This window comes from Parus major, chromosome 8, assembly GCF_001522545.3.
Source record: "Parus major isolate Abel chromosome 8, Parus_major1.1, whole genome shotgun sequence".
Classification (NCBI taxonomy): domain Eukaryota; kingdom Metazoa; phylum Chordata; class Aves; order Passeriformes; family Paridae; genus Parus; species Parus major.
The window spans coordinates 15852334-15869514 of record NC_031777.1 but is presented as its reverse complement, the minus strand read 5'-3'; the positions used below and the strand labels follow the sequence as shown (position 1 = coordinate 15869514).

Below are 17181 nucleotides of genomic sequence, written 5' to 3'. Positions count from 1 at the left end.
CATTAAATGCACAATATAAGGTAAAAACAGTTTTTTAAAGACATTTTTTAGCCTACAACAAATTAACAAAAATCACAGATATGGACTTCATCTAAAATAACCAGTATTAGATAGATGAATAATGAAACCTCTTGTTCTAATAATGTACAACTTCTTACCATGAATGTTGATAACAGTGTAGTTTATCATGAAAAGTGGGACTCAAGAAAAGCTGAATGGAACAAGTAGATTGTCTATAAGGTAACTGTGACTAAACAAATAGCTAGCAGCATTTCATTCTGATTAGACAGGGTCTGCATAAATTAAAGAATTACAATTATGTCAGGAACTACATATAAATGAAGCTGATTGTAATACACCAGGAAGTACATTGTTACTATTTACTATGAATCCACATACATAAAAACTTTGCTTACTCTTGTTTTGCTCCCAGCATGCAGAGTACATTAACCTGTCCAATTTCACATAGTAACCAATTGTGACTATTACAATCTATATAATTTATCAGATTTAAAAAAAAAAAAAGAAAGAAATCCAAGCAACACCTTTCCATATGGCCAATTAGTAAAGTCATAAAATGCAGCAAATATATGATGCTATATTGAACATCTGTGCTGGTTATCCTATGGGAATTTTTAATAAAGGACCAAACAGCATATTGATGTTAATTCTATGTTACCGGGACTTTAAATAAAAAACTAAAATAAATAGCATCCATTAAACTGATCATACTGTTGTAACTCAAATTGTGTTTATTATGCTAATGGAACATGAAATTAAGAAAAAGACCTTTATGCCAGTGGAATTAATTAATGAGCTTTATGAAGGCATTGGGATGTAATTTATTTCTAGATAAGTAAGTCTAATTTGCAGTTCCATGGGTCTCTGCAATGCTGATTGTAATAGTTATTCCTGCAGATGTGCTGCTCACAGCATGTCTTTCCATTAGAACTGAACACCTCATTATATAAACTGTACCTAATTAAACATAATACAGTGGTGACTTGTTAAACTGGCCTTTTTAAGTCAGCAGCTGCCTAAGCTAATAATACCATATACAAGATTTATATCATCTACCATATAATACTGATATTAAAATATACTGCCCAAGGGATTGACAACTAATTTACCAGTATGTAACAGGTACACTTCAGATTCTGCCATAGAGATTAAAGACTACTAGTCTATAAAAATCAAATTAATTAAAGTTTATTTGGAGTTCTAAGTAACTATAAAAGTTTCTTAATAACTTTTTTTCTTCCAACATTTTATTTTTAAAAAACATAATCAGAGAATAAAACTCTTCCTGTGTTCTTTCTCCATATCTGATGGGCCATTTTCCTAATGTGGTCTAAATTATTAAAATGTTTGAACACAATTAGGTATGTACATACTGCCCTTGCTTCAGGCAAAACAAAAGGAGAAACTGACAGAAAGACAGTATAGAAGACTGAGAAAAGACAGATACAGCTATTTCTTGAATTTTGCACGTTTGATTCTGTGACTATTCTGTATATGTCCTTTCCACCAAATTGTAGACAGATCTCATATTCAAAATATGACAGATTCCATGAAGTCTATTTTGGTCAGAAAATAAGGAAGTGGGAAAATACACTGAGAACAGATTGAGTTTCTCATAAGGTAACATATTACAAAGCGAGTAGTAGTTATTTATTAGTAGTTAGCTACAAAATAGTATTTTGCATAAACCACGTCTAATCATGAAAACTTTCCATTCTATATACTTCCTGTGGTTTAAGACTTGTTTTCTGTTTCTCTCTTCTTCAGAAGCTGGATCCACTGTCACCTCATGTTCCAATGTAGAGCAGCACTGCTTTTGTTCTTCCCATTTTTCCAGTCTCTGGAGGAAGTGGATACGTTTTACTCACTGATGTATCCATGGAACTACACAGTTATGCCTTTTCCCCACAGAAGCCTGTGATTCTTCTTTCCTTCTTTCTCAAGTATGCAGATGTAGCTCATTTTCCACTCTTACTCTAGGCTATAACTAAACCACCTGAAGACATGTGAGCAGTTCTGCATATTGCTGCCATCTCTCTCTGAATGAAGAAAATTAGGCTCAAATTCTAAACATCTTTTGACATATGCGACTTCAGGCAATACCTTTAAAAACATGTACAAATTTAGTCACAGCCTTGAGTCCATTGATGTCCAGTATCAAGAAACAAGTACAAAGCTGAGAAACATCAGTGTGTTTTTTCAGTATGGACTTTTAAAGTTTCTGACAATATTCACTTTCTCAAACAACCTTCAACCTTTTCTTGCACAGAGGAGTTAGAAAAAACACAAAAAAGTAAACATGGTCATACTGCTTGAAGTCCATCACTTTATTTGGATTCTCTTCAACTTTTGGAAGAAAAGAGTCAGAATGAGATCAGATTTGCTGAGTCACTTTCTCTGTCTTGCTGAACACATAATAAAAGACAGTGTTCTTAAATAAACAAGTGTTTTGCTTTTGTTTTCAGTAAGCTGTGGCAATCGAACCACAATCCTCTTTTAAAGACTGCTGCTCTGATGGCAAACTCTGTCACTCTCATACACCTCAATATCTGCAGTATCATACCTTACTTTTAAGGTTTCATGGTAAAGACAGTTTGACAGTCATTCTCCTTGCCACAATACCTGAATTATTCTGAACTGTGGTGTGAAATACATGAATCACTGCAAATTCAAGTGAAATTACAGTTTCTTATAAAGTTACAAATTCAGAGAAGAAAGATCTGTTCTGTCCAAAAGGATGTGCACCAAGTAACAAAACTATGTGCAATTTAACTTTATTGGCAGAACATGAGGAGCAGGCTCCCAGACTGAAACAGCTTGTGCACAACCAGCTCATGCTACTAACAGAAAGAGGATTCTTGCAATAGAGCTGACAGCACACTCAGAAGAAACTCAGCATTCCAGGATAAAGAATAAAATAGAGAATTTACAGTTAGAAGCAAGACATGCAGTATGTATGTATGAGAAATAATTTCATTGTTTCCCATAATCAAATGTGTTTAAATTCTGTCATTACCAAGGCTGCGTTTTAATTTCCTGTTAGTTACCATTTGCTTCATGCTTTCAAGACAGTCTTCCGACTATTTAATTCCTGTACTTAATTCTTGCTTGGGATCTTTATTGCAAAATCTTTTATTATAAATAATCACTGTACTAAAACAACTTTCTTTATTTTAACGGATACTGCTTCAATTCAAAACCAGAGCCTAATTTTTTCCTAAAAGTCACATTTAAATTGCTTCACTATCTCTCAGTAATCAAATATGAAATGTAACAGAACAGCAACATAATTTGCTGAGGGTAAAATTTAGTAGAATCAATCAACAATAAGAAGAAAATAGGAGCTTGTGAGCACCATGGGTCCATTATAATTATTATTTTTAATTAAAGTATTCCAGATACACATTAATTTTCTTTGCTCACTACTTTTATTGTTTGACTTGCCTTCAAATTGGAACTTTGAGCACTTTGAAAAATAGGTTGAAAGACTTTCTTGTTTCACAACAGATTGAGTAGTTACTTCTCCATTTGCTGCCAAAATGCATTTTAGTAACATATCACAGCTAAAATCCTCCATGATTCACCACAAATGTCTTCTGTCTCTTAAAGCAACGTAAAACTAGGAAAATATTTTCTCCATACCATATCAATGAAAGTACAGAAATCTCACCAAATGTTTAAAGACATCTAACTGGATCTTGAATTTGAAAAGCATTTTCTAAAGTGTTATTTTAAAATTAAGAACCTTTTTTAGTGTCTCCAAAAAGAAAATAAAATTTCTGTCATTATGCTCCTAAACTATATGACATATTTAAAAATATTAAAGACAAAAAATGATGATAAAACTAACCCCTTTAATGAGATCAATAAGATTTATGCATTTTATTAAAATTTCAACTATTTTATAGGAGAATTTTACAGTTTCTTATCCTGCCTGATTCTGGTGAAAAAAAAAAAAATTCTAAATACAACAAGGGTGGATTCACAAGCCTACTAATGTGATTGAGTTTTAAATTTACACTTTCAGGAAACTGACAAAATTGAGAAAAATATCCTCATAATTAGATGCTTATGTGAGCTGAGCTTCTAAAACCTTTCTGAAAAAGTGACTCTCAACTGGTTTGATCTCACAGGTGCCTAGGAATACTGGCTTGAGAGTTATACTGTCTATTTAACTTCTGCTTTTATAGTAAAGCAGTTATTCTGGAAGCATAAAAAAGATCTCAGACTGTCACTAATAGCTGGTTTTCAACCCCCTTGGGAGATGCAGAAGGACAAACAATTGGTGTCAACCAAAGTGTCTCAGAAACTTTCCTCCCTAGAGGGAACTAAAAATATGCAATAATATGGTCAGAAGGGAAAACAATATTCCATAATAAAGACCCCACAAAAAGACAGCTATTTTAGCCTATTACTGCTACCATAAAGTCAAAAGAAGCTGTTGGATGAAAGAAAATGTTATGAAATTACTCATAACTTATTTTTCCTCTCAAGCCAGATGCAGAAGCTTATTGTCCACTGCATTGCCAAAGACCTGATTCACAGATACTCTAAAATTTTACTTTTTTCTGAAATTCTTCAAAACATAAAAAAAACCCACTTTTTAAAAATTTTAGCATACCATTGGCTGAAAAATCAGTATTACATGGTGAATTTGGACAATTGCAGGAAACATAAACATCATCTTCTTCCAAATAACTCTACAACAAAGCAAAACCTCCTAATCCACACTCAAGACAACTGAGAAACAGGAGAAAAGTGACAATCATTAATGCCCTGCACTATCACTTCGCCAACAAGACGGTAATTTTTGGAAATTCTGAAAAATTACTTGGAAGACAAAGAGAATGCATATGCATGTTAAAATGTATATGCATGTGCAAGAAATTCTTTTTGCTGCCAGAACTCAGATACCGTAACACTGAGTAGTCACGCACACACTTTGACAGAACAGAACTGACAGGTTTGTTAATTGCCAACAAAGTTACAGCACTAATATCTTTTCAATTATAATAATATTTTCATGATTTGAGAGGCCAGTCTCCATTCGCCACGTGCATACCATAAAGAACACTAATGAAATGCTGTAAGTAGAATTCAGACAGTTGTTTCTGCTCCCAGCAAGGACAGAAATCTCCACTGACTTCAGTGTAAACAGAATCAGGCCCTTCATGTGCTTATTAAATAAAGCAGACACTTCTGTCTCAATCGTCTCTGAATACATGCTTTTGATGCCACAAAGGAGATAAGACGATCTGATAAAAGTAATAGATGAAAGTATATTATTATCTATACTATCTCCATTATAAGATATAAAATACTCTGTAGTGTCTGTGTGTATTACCATAAGCTACAGTGAAAGCTGACCTGTTTTCCAGAGGACAGATTTTTAAGTATGATGCTGAAGCAATTTTTGATGACATACTTTTCTACAACATTTCTCATGCCACTGAAGATTAGATATGTCTGCAAAACACAATATAAATACAGTACCAGAATTTTATCTTATCCCTTGGCCACTAGCTATGAAATACACATTCCAATATCAGCTTCTATACAAATATGAATCAGTAGGACCTCTTTGGAATTTTTTTAAAAGACAGACATTGTTGTTATTGCCATGTCACTAACAACAAGAATTACTATTTTTTAATTGCATGTTCTCTTTCCTCCCTCTCAGGAGGCTCCAATACAGAATCCCTCTACAATATACTTTCAAAGCACTGGCATTCTGAGTGTAGATTTCTTAAGCTTTAGAAGCAGATTCTCATAGCACCAGGGTAAAAAACAGTAAAAAATCCACAGTTGGAAGCACAGCTTCCCAGTGATGGAATAGCCCCATTTGGTAGGTCACAAATCTGCAGGGAGAGACAAAAAGGTGGGGTTTGCACACCAGCTGGCCTTTGCGGAGAAGAGATGTGAGCTATTCTCATTCAGATGGTGCCTCAGGAGACTCACAGGCTAAGCCAGTACAATCAGGTGACATTGTTTTCAAGACCCAGAGCACCATTGAATGACAATTTAATACATTAGGAGGTGCACTGAAGTAGTACTACAAGACCTTAGCTAGGCATGTGTGATGTGCTCTGGAGACTTTAAACTCCATAAGGAAGGGCTTATACAAGGTGGGAAAGAAAGGAATGTTATTGACTCTACAAACAGGGAATCAAGTCAGAAAGGATTTTGGCAGAAAGCTGCTGAATGATTAGCATGTGAAGGAATCCTGGGCACAGTGGATCCCAAAATAACACTGCTGCTTGCCAAACACCTCCTAGTCTCCGGCCTGCACCAATTACTGAAATATACACACAATAATATTCAACAGTGCTTGAAATTATTTTTTTCTGAAACTGAGGCCATCACAAATTCAACACATGTAGTGGCATAAGGTAAGGGGAAAAAAAAACACCAAGAAGTTTTAGATTCCTCCTCTCTGCATAATGAGCCAGATTCTCAGCTAATGCATAGCCTCATTTTTCCATTCATACCTATTGAGCTCTGACATTCTGTACAACTGGTATGTTTAACAGCAGGGTAAGAATAAACCTATAGACCCAGCCTTAGTACTTTCCAGACCCACACAAGCTCATAATGTGGTGAAAGGTCACAGAGCTGTTCACATTTCTACCCTTTGCCCAATATCACAACGTCAGCCATCCATGAGGTGAAAATGTGCCCCAGCACCAAGTTGTCAAGCTTAATGATTGAGTCTTCCTACAAAAGAAAAAAAAGCTCAGTTAAATCTAAAAGCACACACACAAGTTCTGACCTCTGGTGGGAAAAAAGAATGTGTATTTGTGCCACTTTTAGCTTTTATTAGTTTCCCACCAAATCTCCAAATACTTCTTCTGACTTATTCCAAATTTTCAACTTTTAAATAACTACATTTGCAGCTCTGCTAATTTTGCTGCTCTGGGAACACAGCAAAATCTGGCTGCCACAACTGTGGCTCTTTTGTGTTCAAAACTGCATCACTTATGTATTTAAAAATACATATGATATTTATAAAGCCTACTCAAAACATTACTGAATTGTCCCATTTTCATGTTTTCATGACAATTTATATGTTTTCCATATGGGCAAGTGCTGACAATATGATACAAGCTTAATGGAACAAACTGCGGTTTTCTTTATTGTTTTGGCATCAAAAATCTGCACTTGCATAAAAATAACTCTCTCCTCTATTTTAAAGGGATGACTTTTCATTAATGCAATTTTAAGGGCAACTCTCTCATTTTACTTAAAAATGGATCAGAAATTTTCACTGCTTACCTGTATTTGGGAACATTATAAATCTATTGTAAAAAGCAGCTGACATCCACAGAGTGCAGAATTATTCAGTTGAGTTTTCTATAACTTAGTGTGAGCTCCACAAAAGACTCAGGTTCAGGAGGGGAGGGAAAGATGTCTCACTCTTTTTATCCAAAGGCAGACAGATACTTCCACATCATTCCTCTACTTCTGTTTTCTCCCTTCAACTTTCCAAAAGAAGGAAGAGCTAATGCCTTCGAGCATTAGGAGGACTTTGTGTGCCAAAAGTCTAAGGCTGAAAAAGCTGACAGTAAATTATTTCTTTAAAATTTCTCTAAGTCCAATATGGCACTGAGAAGAACTAATATTCCTATACTCCAATAGCATATGTACTTCAGCCACCTCCATCCAGCCTCTGCTGCCTCCCTCTCCCTACCTCACCACAAAGCTGTCCTTGCCTTCTACTTTTCTTCTCTTCCAATTACTGCAGTCCTAATGTAGAGAAAGCTTTCCCGACCTGAAGCTCCTCAGTAGGCAGTCAGACGAGCCAACCTTCTCTTCATTTAATCCAGCTCCTACACACACTTCACAACATGACAGACATGTCAAATGAGCCATCCACCAGGCCGCTGACAGCAGTTTCTAGGGCATAAGAGACACCGCTGATGGAGGAGATTGTTAGAGGAAGTCAGGAAGACAAGAAGCCATAGGTAATATCACAAGTGCCCTGCTGAAATCTGACAGCTTAATGGGTATGATACTGCTGGTTATTTTATGTATCTCAAGTCTAGGCCTTGAATAATTACTACTTACTACTGAGAAGCTAAAGTGGAAAATAGATTTTGCCAGAGTTAATAACAAAGGCTAATGCTATAGAAGTTGTGGGTAACAGGCACCACCTCAGTCACAGTCTAAAACATTTTATTTTCTAAGAACTGAATATTGATGGAAGCTGCTATGCAGATGGAACAAAACCAAGTTAATTCACCCACAGATAATGCAGCTGGTATCATATACAAACCTTCTCCTAGGCAGCCTCTCTCTGGGATAGGCATCAGGTGATCTGTTTAAGAAGCAGGCTTAAAAGATAGCTGACTCAGACAGAGTCTCTGGGTGAGTTTCCTATGAACCAGCTAGAGATACTCAGCCACCAACTGGTGCCTCTTCCTTCAAGGAGAACACAGCACCTCCACCAACTGTTCTCTTTTGAGGTGACTCACCTTGGTGACACTACTGTCCCTAGACACACATATACTTCCATTTGTAACTCTCATGCCTGATGGGAGAAAATCTGCTTGTGCTAGAACACTGGAACAGTTTATGGATTGTCACTTCCTTTTTTTAGTAAGACTTATTTTGATCAGTTGTGTGGGAAGTGTACTTCGCGACAATTTTACTGCCTTCTGTACACATCCTCCCATTCTCACAGCAAACTGACACTTTGCACTGGTTTGGCCTTCTTTTTCTTCATGGTAGCTTGTATGGGGCTGTGTTTTGGATTTGTGCTGCAAACAGCATTAATAATTCAGGGATGGTTTAGTTATTGCTGAGTAGGGCTTACACAGCATCAAGGCCTTTTCAGCTTCTCACCCCACCCCACTAGTGGGTAGCCCAGAGGTGCACAAGAAGATGGGATGGGACACAACCAGGACAGCTGAACCCAACTGATTGCAGGGATATTTCATACCATAAGGCATCATAATCAGCATTGAAAATCTGGGGGAAGAAGAAGGAAGGGGGACATGTTTGGAGTTACCATTTTTTATCTTCCCAAGTAACCATTTTCCCTGATGGAGACTGTTGATGGCTGAATACCTGCCTGCCTGTGGGAACTGGTGAACTAATTCCTTGTTTTGCTTTGCTTGTATGCACAGCTTTTCCTTTACTTATTAAACAGTCTTTATCTCAACCCATAAGTTTTCTGACTATTACTTTTCTGATTTTCTCTTCTGTCCTGCTGGTGGGAGAGTGAGCAAGCAGCTGTATGAATGTGGGGCTTAGTTTCCAAATGGGTGAAACCATGACAAACCCACATGAAATAGAGTGCAGCTTTAGCAGAAGTCTCCATCTCATTCTGTCCTGTTTATTCTGACTCATGTTTTCTTCACCCATTGTCTTAGATTTCCTTATTTTGTTACATTTCCTTTAAAAGAGCTTGTGATTGCAATCTAAAAAAGTTCAAGCTGTAATTTCTTTTTCTTTAGCAAATATTTTAAGGGTAGATCTCTCAACAGCATTCATACAATAAGCATTAAGAGCAAACAAAACAAGCTTCTGAGGAACAGAATCTAATAATGACTTCTCTTGCTTTACTTCTGAATTGTTTTCATATTAGGCACAGTATACATATATAGTTTCATTAGGAAAAATTCTCTGCTTGCTCATGATCTCATCCTTTGCAAAACTACCACACCAGTAGTGTTGAATAGGCTATAAATCACTTGGATGTTCACACTCAGTGTTGAACTTCTCTCACCAATTAAACAGGGGTTTGGAAAAGCTCTGGATCCAAAAGTTCACATGATGAAAATTTTGGCACAGAGGTAAATATTCTCTAATAAGATACACTACACAGAGATGTGAACAATATTCTGCAGTGGTTCGTTTTCCATCTAAGCATAGTCTTGATTAAATACCTGTCTGTTCCTCCTACATGTCAATAAACTTGTATTTCAGCCAACTGATTGCTCAGTTACAGAGAGAAAGTTTGCAGACAGGAAACTGAGTTTTTTCTGTGCAACCTAATAGAACTACTAAAATCAGGCAAACTTCCAGGAAGCTGTACAATGGAATGCAATAACCACCTATAGCCTTAAGTCTTAACAAAAATGCATTTTTCAATCAGCAGGTTGTCATCAGTCAATGGATGATTTTTCCTTTTCATGTAGCATCAAAACCTACCAAGTTTCATTTGGAGTTTTCAATTTACTTCTTAATTGTTAAAGTGACTTAATAGTCACTATTAATAATTGAATAATAAATTTTAAAATTGTATTGCAGTAAGATGAAATGCTACACAGTAAAGACCATTGACACCCTCCTAAAGAATTTTGTTCCTGGAGAGATAAACTTTCCTAAGGAATTTATTTCCTGGATAGATAAACAGGATTTTTTCTTCATAAGGAAATTAAAAAGTAGAAGAGATCTGTTCTGGGAAAATGAAAACAGATATTTTTGCTGTTTATCCAGTCTGAATTAATAGTGCTAGTACTCTCAGGGTAACCTTACTTACTCCAGTGAATGTAATTCCTTGCTTTTCAACAAACCATTTGAAAATTAGTTTTTCCACTTTATTAATCATATATTTAGTCTATTTCACTTACATCACAAGCTTCAAAGGTTCTTTTTCTTCTAGCTCATCTCTGCATTTCACCCTTAAAACTTACTTTGCAGTTAAAACATCCATGTCAAAAGGTACTGTACCATTTGTACATTTTATAAAATAGAACCACAGCACACACATAAGATAACACTTAAAATACACTTCATTTTTAGAAAAAAAAATATTATTATAGGGGGTGGTCACATTGCTTTAGTACTTACCAGAAATCCTAAAGTGTTTTCAAGTGGACTGAAGGGCTTGACCAGTCCTAGCAATGGAAAACAGGCCAGAAGACAATGTTGGGTTTTAAATAATTCCTTACAGAAAGACTCCCAGAGTCAAAGTTTACTGCATGATTTGGAATTTAAAGCATTTATTTCTGACTCGACTATCTTTCAGCAGATGTATTTGAGGTGTACAAACACTGAAAGTCTAGACTCCTTTTTACATAAATTTGATTTTTCTACCTTAATTATTGTTGATATTGTACATCATTTAGATGTGATTATGTTATATTTAAGTATTCCTAAATGAACTCACATTAATCTAGTTACCTAAATTAGAGTTGAAAAATTACTTTAATGTGACATCCTGTTAATTTGTTCCTTTGGTACTTCAGCTTTGCATCCCCGGGGCAATACAACCATATCCCAGTCTAATGCAAGAGTTTCAAAGCTCCAGTGCAGTACACAAACTTACGATCACAGGAATTGCCAAACATGATCAGAACCACAGGTTCTCACATCCTGTCTCCTGCAGGGAAGATGCTCCAGGGAAAGGTATAAGAAACCCACCAGGAAGCAATAACAAAATATAACTTGCAATGTGGTCATCCAACACAAACTATGGAAATGGTGATTTTAAGCACAGCTACCATAAGAACAGAGATTAAAGAAATAGCAATAAGTAATCACTTTAAACAAGGGATATTTCTATTATGTAAATTTCCCATTCTAGTGACGCTTGCTACAACTGTGATATTCCAGCATGGGCTACAACAAAAATTATTTCTCAGGACACAGCTATGGGCAAGAGAGAAAAATGTGCATTTATTCTATATAGTGCTGTTTAAGAAATGTTTCCATGTGGCTCACAAATTTTTAATCAGGGGAAATGCTTTTGCTTATGCTTTCTGAAATCAGTAGTAAAACTAATTGCATTGTCTTTGGTTTAGAAGGGCAGAACAGAAAGCAAAGTTTAACCTTTGTGAACCAAAGGACACACCTATACAGTAGCTTGTGAACCACACAGAGGCTAATGATCTTAATCAATAATAGAATTACAGTAATCCAAAGGTCTGTATACAGCCAGAGCCCTGGCAATATCACAGCTGCAGAAGTTCCACTTCTCCTACTCCATCTGGAAAACAGGGACTGAAAGGCCTGATTTTTGTTCCCATCTCTAGTCAAGACTTCAATCAAGACAAAAACTGAGGAGAACCCAGTTCCTCTTCAGTGAAAACTTTCCTAACAGCCATTTTCCATGTCTTCCAAGAGAAGGCCTGAATAAAGCAAGCTACTCACTGAAGACTGTTTGAAATGAGCTTCCACAAAAAGCACAGATCTTTTGCAGTAAAACCTGCATCAAATTTTACAGGAAAGGGGAAACTGTCCTTGAAGCACATGAAATCAAACCTTCCAGAAGTGATAATGCTAACTCCACATAATGGAACTTTGTTTTTTAATATTTTTTCTTGACATAGTAAAAGATTTTCAACTTTGAGATTTGTCAGGAAACTGTATCTGGAATGCCACATGGCAGACCAGAAACTCCAATTCTTTTTAGCTCTATAACTTTTTGTATAGTTTACAGTACAGTCTAATTACATAATAATTTACTCGTCAATATCATACTTTTTCTCCCACAAAGTCAGAGACAGATTATAATATTATACAATATTTTTCACTGTTATAAGAGTCCAGTATGTCTTTACCAACAAACTTTTCTGTGATTAAATCCTCATCTTTCCTCAGTAAATATTTTTTTTTTTAGACAGCAGTCATATACTATAGAAGTTTTTTAAGCAGCAGCAGTGCTTGAGATAAGATGAGATTTTACTTTGAAGCTAACTTAGCTGCATGTACAGGTATCCTACAAATGCAAGTCACATCTCACAACGTTCTTAATCTGGTTAATAAATCTGACAAATAGTCAAACTAGGCAACAATAGTGACCAGCCCATGACCAACAAAAACAGTGAATAAACAGCTGAAAAAAAATTTCTAGGATGCTTTCTCACATCTTGGAAAATTAAAAATACATCCAGAATTCAGCCTTGTTCTGTTCTTATCAGTTAATTAAATATAGCTACCCAGATCATCTGCCAGGCTTGAAATCTGGATAATCATACCTGTAATGTAGAATAAACCTGTAAAACAGCTGTACTTACAGAATTAATCACTAGAAAGCACTCAGGTGTTGGTGGATCAGCATATCCATGCTTTGACCATTACCATGAGAACAGAATAGAGACCTGTGGTTAGAGACTGCAGTAGCAGATAAGAGATTTGCCAGATTTTCTGGCATACACAAACTGTTCAACAGTACAAAATGCTGAATTATCTGAAGTGATGAAATAATTGTACTTCAGAAATAGTAGCTGACAATGTAGTCAAGAGTTGCTTCTTAGAGGGATTTTATAAATGTGACATTTCTTACCTTTTGAATACTTCACCTTACTCTTGCCTCATGCATTTACCATCGGAGTTGTTGAAGAAGCGTGCAGGAAAAAATTAAGTAGAAAAGAGCAGCACTAAAAACAATACTGCCTATTAAGAAATTATTAAAGAAAGCTGTAAAATCTTGATCATAAGAATGTATTATTCTGAAATCTCCAGAAAATAAACTCAGAATATAAAATAACCATAGTTCTATCATGAGTGGGGCATTATTTTCACTGTGGTGTGTAAATACTAACAAACCAGAGCTCTTCCATATTGCTAAAGGATAATTTAAGGAAGATGATCTTTCCCTCCCCTTTCATCTTTCTTGTAGAAACAACATATTTCCTTTTAAAGTATCTTGCCTCACCATTCTCTGAGAAGTTGGGAGCTAGAGCTTTCAGCCAGGCTAAATAAATCTGCTAGTAACTATACTCCCTAGTACTGCCAAAATTGACACAAATGTCTCTTGCAAAAACATTCACTTTTCTGTTTTAAAAGGCATATTAATACATGCACAGTATTTCTGTGGATCGGATGCAGAATATACTCACTAGTTGAAATTGGTTTTATAGCTCTTTTCCTCTCCAAGAAACTTACTGCTTTGGCTGAATTTTGCTTACGGAGACATCCCATTTCTGCCTGATAGAGATTCAAAATGCCAAATCTCCCGGGAAAATGTATCAGGCAATAGAAAGGACATGCTCACCAAGATCAGATTCAGTTGTGAAAAGGGGAAAGTAATTTTAAGGTTTTTTTTAAAAAAGCTGTTTTGACATATGGTCTTTCTTTGTACATAAGACAAATAACTTTGAGAAACGGTTTCACTGTACCACATATAGGGCCCTGTAGGGCTTTTTCAGACAAAAGGAAAAGATGGCAGTGTGATCTGCACAGGTGTCCACAGGAGCCTAATCAGAGAACACTGGGACTGCAGAAGACAGGCACCAAACTAGAGAACCATTACTGCAAATGATGACAAATAGATGGAAACAGCTTGGTTTAATGGTCAGACCTTAAAGTGAACTTGTAAGATCTATATTCAATAAAAGCCTTTAATGCTTTTGTACTGAAGAAATTGATAAGAGGATCAGTGATATACAAGGGAATATGGAGGACCACAGTGCTAGTACAGGTATTTCTAACAGGAACACTATCTTAATGACTTCTTTGTAGATGTTTTATAATGTGATCAATTGTCGGAACACACATGTGTGTGACGCCTACAGTGTCATCCCTAAACCCAGGTTCAGTTGGACATGTAGGCTGCAAAGACTGATGGAGCTTTGAAATCTCTCACCTCTACAAGGTTTCTGTGACCCTGAGCACCTTAATATTTTTATAAATCTGGTCTATGTCTACTGGAACAAAGGGACTGATTTCTACATTGAACAACGCAGCTATGTATAAACTGCAACTGCAATTTCTTGTAAAAATATTTATTTCAGCTCTTTCTAAATAACTGCAGTTCTGAAGTATAGAAAATCAGAATCATTAAGTTTAATCATTGATCATTAAGGAAAAGACCTCTAAGATCATTATGTCCAACTGTTAACCCAGAACCACCATGTTCACCACTAAACCATATCCCCAAAATATATGGGAAGTTAAGATTAACAAACCTTTCTTTATCATTTCCAGAGAAAGTTGGTTCCCACTTCCAAATGGCTATTTACTGAAAAACACATTCAGAAAACTGGAGCAAATCTTTGGAACACAGGTATCCTTAAAGCAGTAAAACCTAATCTCCCAGATCTGTAAAAATAAACATGTTGCATTAATAAATATTTTCAATTGTGTGTCGTGTAAAGAGTCTGTTAGCAGGCCCTTGACCCTTTAGACCAAGAAAATATAACAGGAAACTAGGAAAACAGAAACATACCACTGCTGGACATGCAGTAGGAGGTGCTGACAAGTGCAGTGCAGATTGTAACAGGTGTCTAACAGAAATTTTTCAATTTATTACTTGTTATTTTAAAAGCAATATATATTTATTATACTTATATATATATACATACACTTATATATTAATATACTTATTAATATATACTTATATACTTTTAAAAGCAATATACTTTGCTTTATATTTTCCAGTGACTGGGAACCACAGAATTTATGTGCAGGTAAAGCAGAAGACTGAATGTTCCTCAGCTGGCCAAACTCACTCGCCCTCTTCACTGAAAACCAAAAGAACAGAATTTGACACACCCTGAATTTGTAATTAATCTTAGTAAAAAAACCTTCCATACCTGAGACATCACTGGATAGAATATTTGCAAAATAGTTCTAAAATGCTAGTACTATGGGTGCATATTCTATTCATTTAAACATAAATAAAAGCATATATGAGACGAAGCTTGAAGATCCCCTAATTATATTTTTATAAGTTTAATCATACACAGTAAAATAGTGGGTTTTTGCCACTATTGAGGAGAGAGGTAAAATAATCAAAGTTTCATAAATTACCAATGGCATGAGATGGCCAGCTGAAGACATCATAAGGATGCCTGATCACCTCTGAAAACCTAGAGCAGGCACCCAAATTAGTCTCCACTCTTGAAAAAACAGTTTGCTCTCTGAAATCGCAAAAATATAGAGCATATGGCAGTCATACCACAAGAATAACACAGAGGGAAATAACAAAGATACTAAGGTGTCTAAGCATGGTAGAACTGTAGCACAGAAGGAAAAGGGCACACTGCTATTCAAAAGCATTGACTTGTTTGGCCTATATGTTTCAACAGGGACAGGCACAAGCTATCTTGACTTGTTCTAATGAGAGAAGGTTGCACTACCCTCCACCAACCCAGAGTTGTCTTTGGGCATTCAGAGTACAAAAAAACTTGTTATCGCTCCTCTATATGCAGCTTCTTGCAACAAAGTTAAAATGTGGCTTTTTATACAAGCCATGTTACAAGATAATTTCTCCTAAAAAAAAACTTAGGAAAAATGCTCTTAAAAAAATGCCTGATCTATGTTTTCAGCCCACATAGATATTAAACCTAGTTTCCTAGACCCTGAAAAGCTAATTATGCATTCAATTAGAGTTTCTTAATAAAGATTAAAACTCTGAAGTCTATTACAGGCCCATATTTAATTCAACTGCCATTTTATCCATGCCATGAAAGTGTGAGTGGTAACAATGAATATAAATTATAATACATGCCATAGAGTGAATGCTATTTGTCCAAGTACGTTACTATAAAGAATTAAATTTTGCTATCGGTTCCATAATCTAGTTAAAATTGGTATTCTTTATTTGGTCTTTCAATGTAGTCCAATTTCCTACTTTGAAAAACAAATTCTAGGGAATAAAGAAAAGAGATTAATTTATCATTAAGACTCTGCTTAATTGAAGTCAATTCCGAACAAACTTGAATTCAATTTCTACTCATTAAATTGAATGTGCTCTGCGTTTCTCTCTGCATTGCTTTGAGCAAGCAGCTGAGAACAAGGGACTAACATCAAAATTATTAAATTGAGGAGATTTTATTTGGTCTTCACATGCCAGAGCTGCTTTGATGAGGAGCTGTTTTGGCACTGAAAGGAAACGAGAGCAGCTGGAGGAAAAATCAAATGAAACTAAGCCTCGGAAAATTGAAGAAAACGCAAGCTTAATAATATTTAATAATTAAATTTCCACAAACAATAGCGGCAAATGAAGTAATCTGCAAAGTCTGTGAACTCATTTGCATAATTGATGCCGGTCCCCTGTAAATGAATAATGAAGATAATAAAAGATGTTTCTAAAAATGGGCACAATAACAGCAAATTTCATCAAGCCGCGCGCTCTGATTAATCTGCTCTTGCAAATCAGCAGTGAGGGGAGACGCGTGATTACCCGTGCGGCGGCCGGCAGCAGGCGGCAGCCTGGCCCCGGCCCTGCACCTGGCCCTGCTCCGCCCCTGCCCCTGCCCCTGCCCCTGC

General features: G+C 36.0%; 2 long non-coding RNA genes across 7 annotated transcripts in view; both read right to left on the bottom strand.

Annotated features, from left to right (window-relative positions):
* The window catches only part of LOC107207985, a 473398-nt gene that overhangs the window by 402706 nt on the left and 53511 nt on the right, over positions 1-17181 (bottom strand). The window lies entirely within an intron of this gene.
* On the bottom strand, positions 3889-15204 carry LOC107207986. 2 transcript variants are annotated; one of them, XR_004498451.1, is made up of 5 exons: positions 14877-15204; positions 10816-10862; positions 7294-7914; positions 5389-6735; positions 3889-5276 (listed from the first exon to the last, which is right to left on the bottom strand). It is a non-coding gene; the product is annotated as an uncharacterized LOC107207986 (long non-coding RNA). The 2 variants fall into 2 exon arrangements; XR_002002022.2 differs by having other exon boundaries at positions 5389-7914.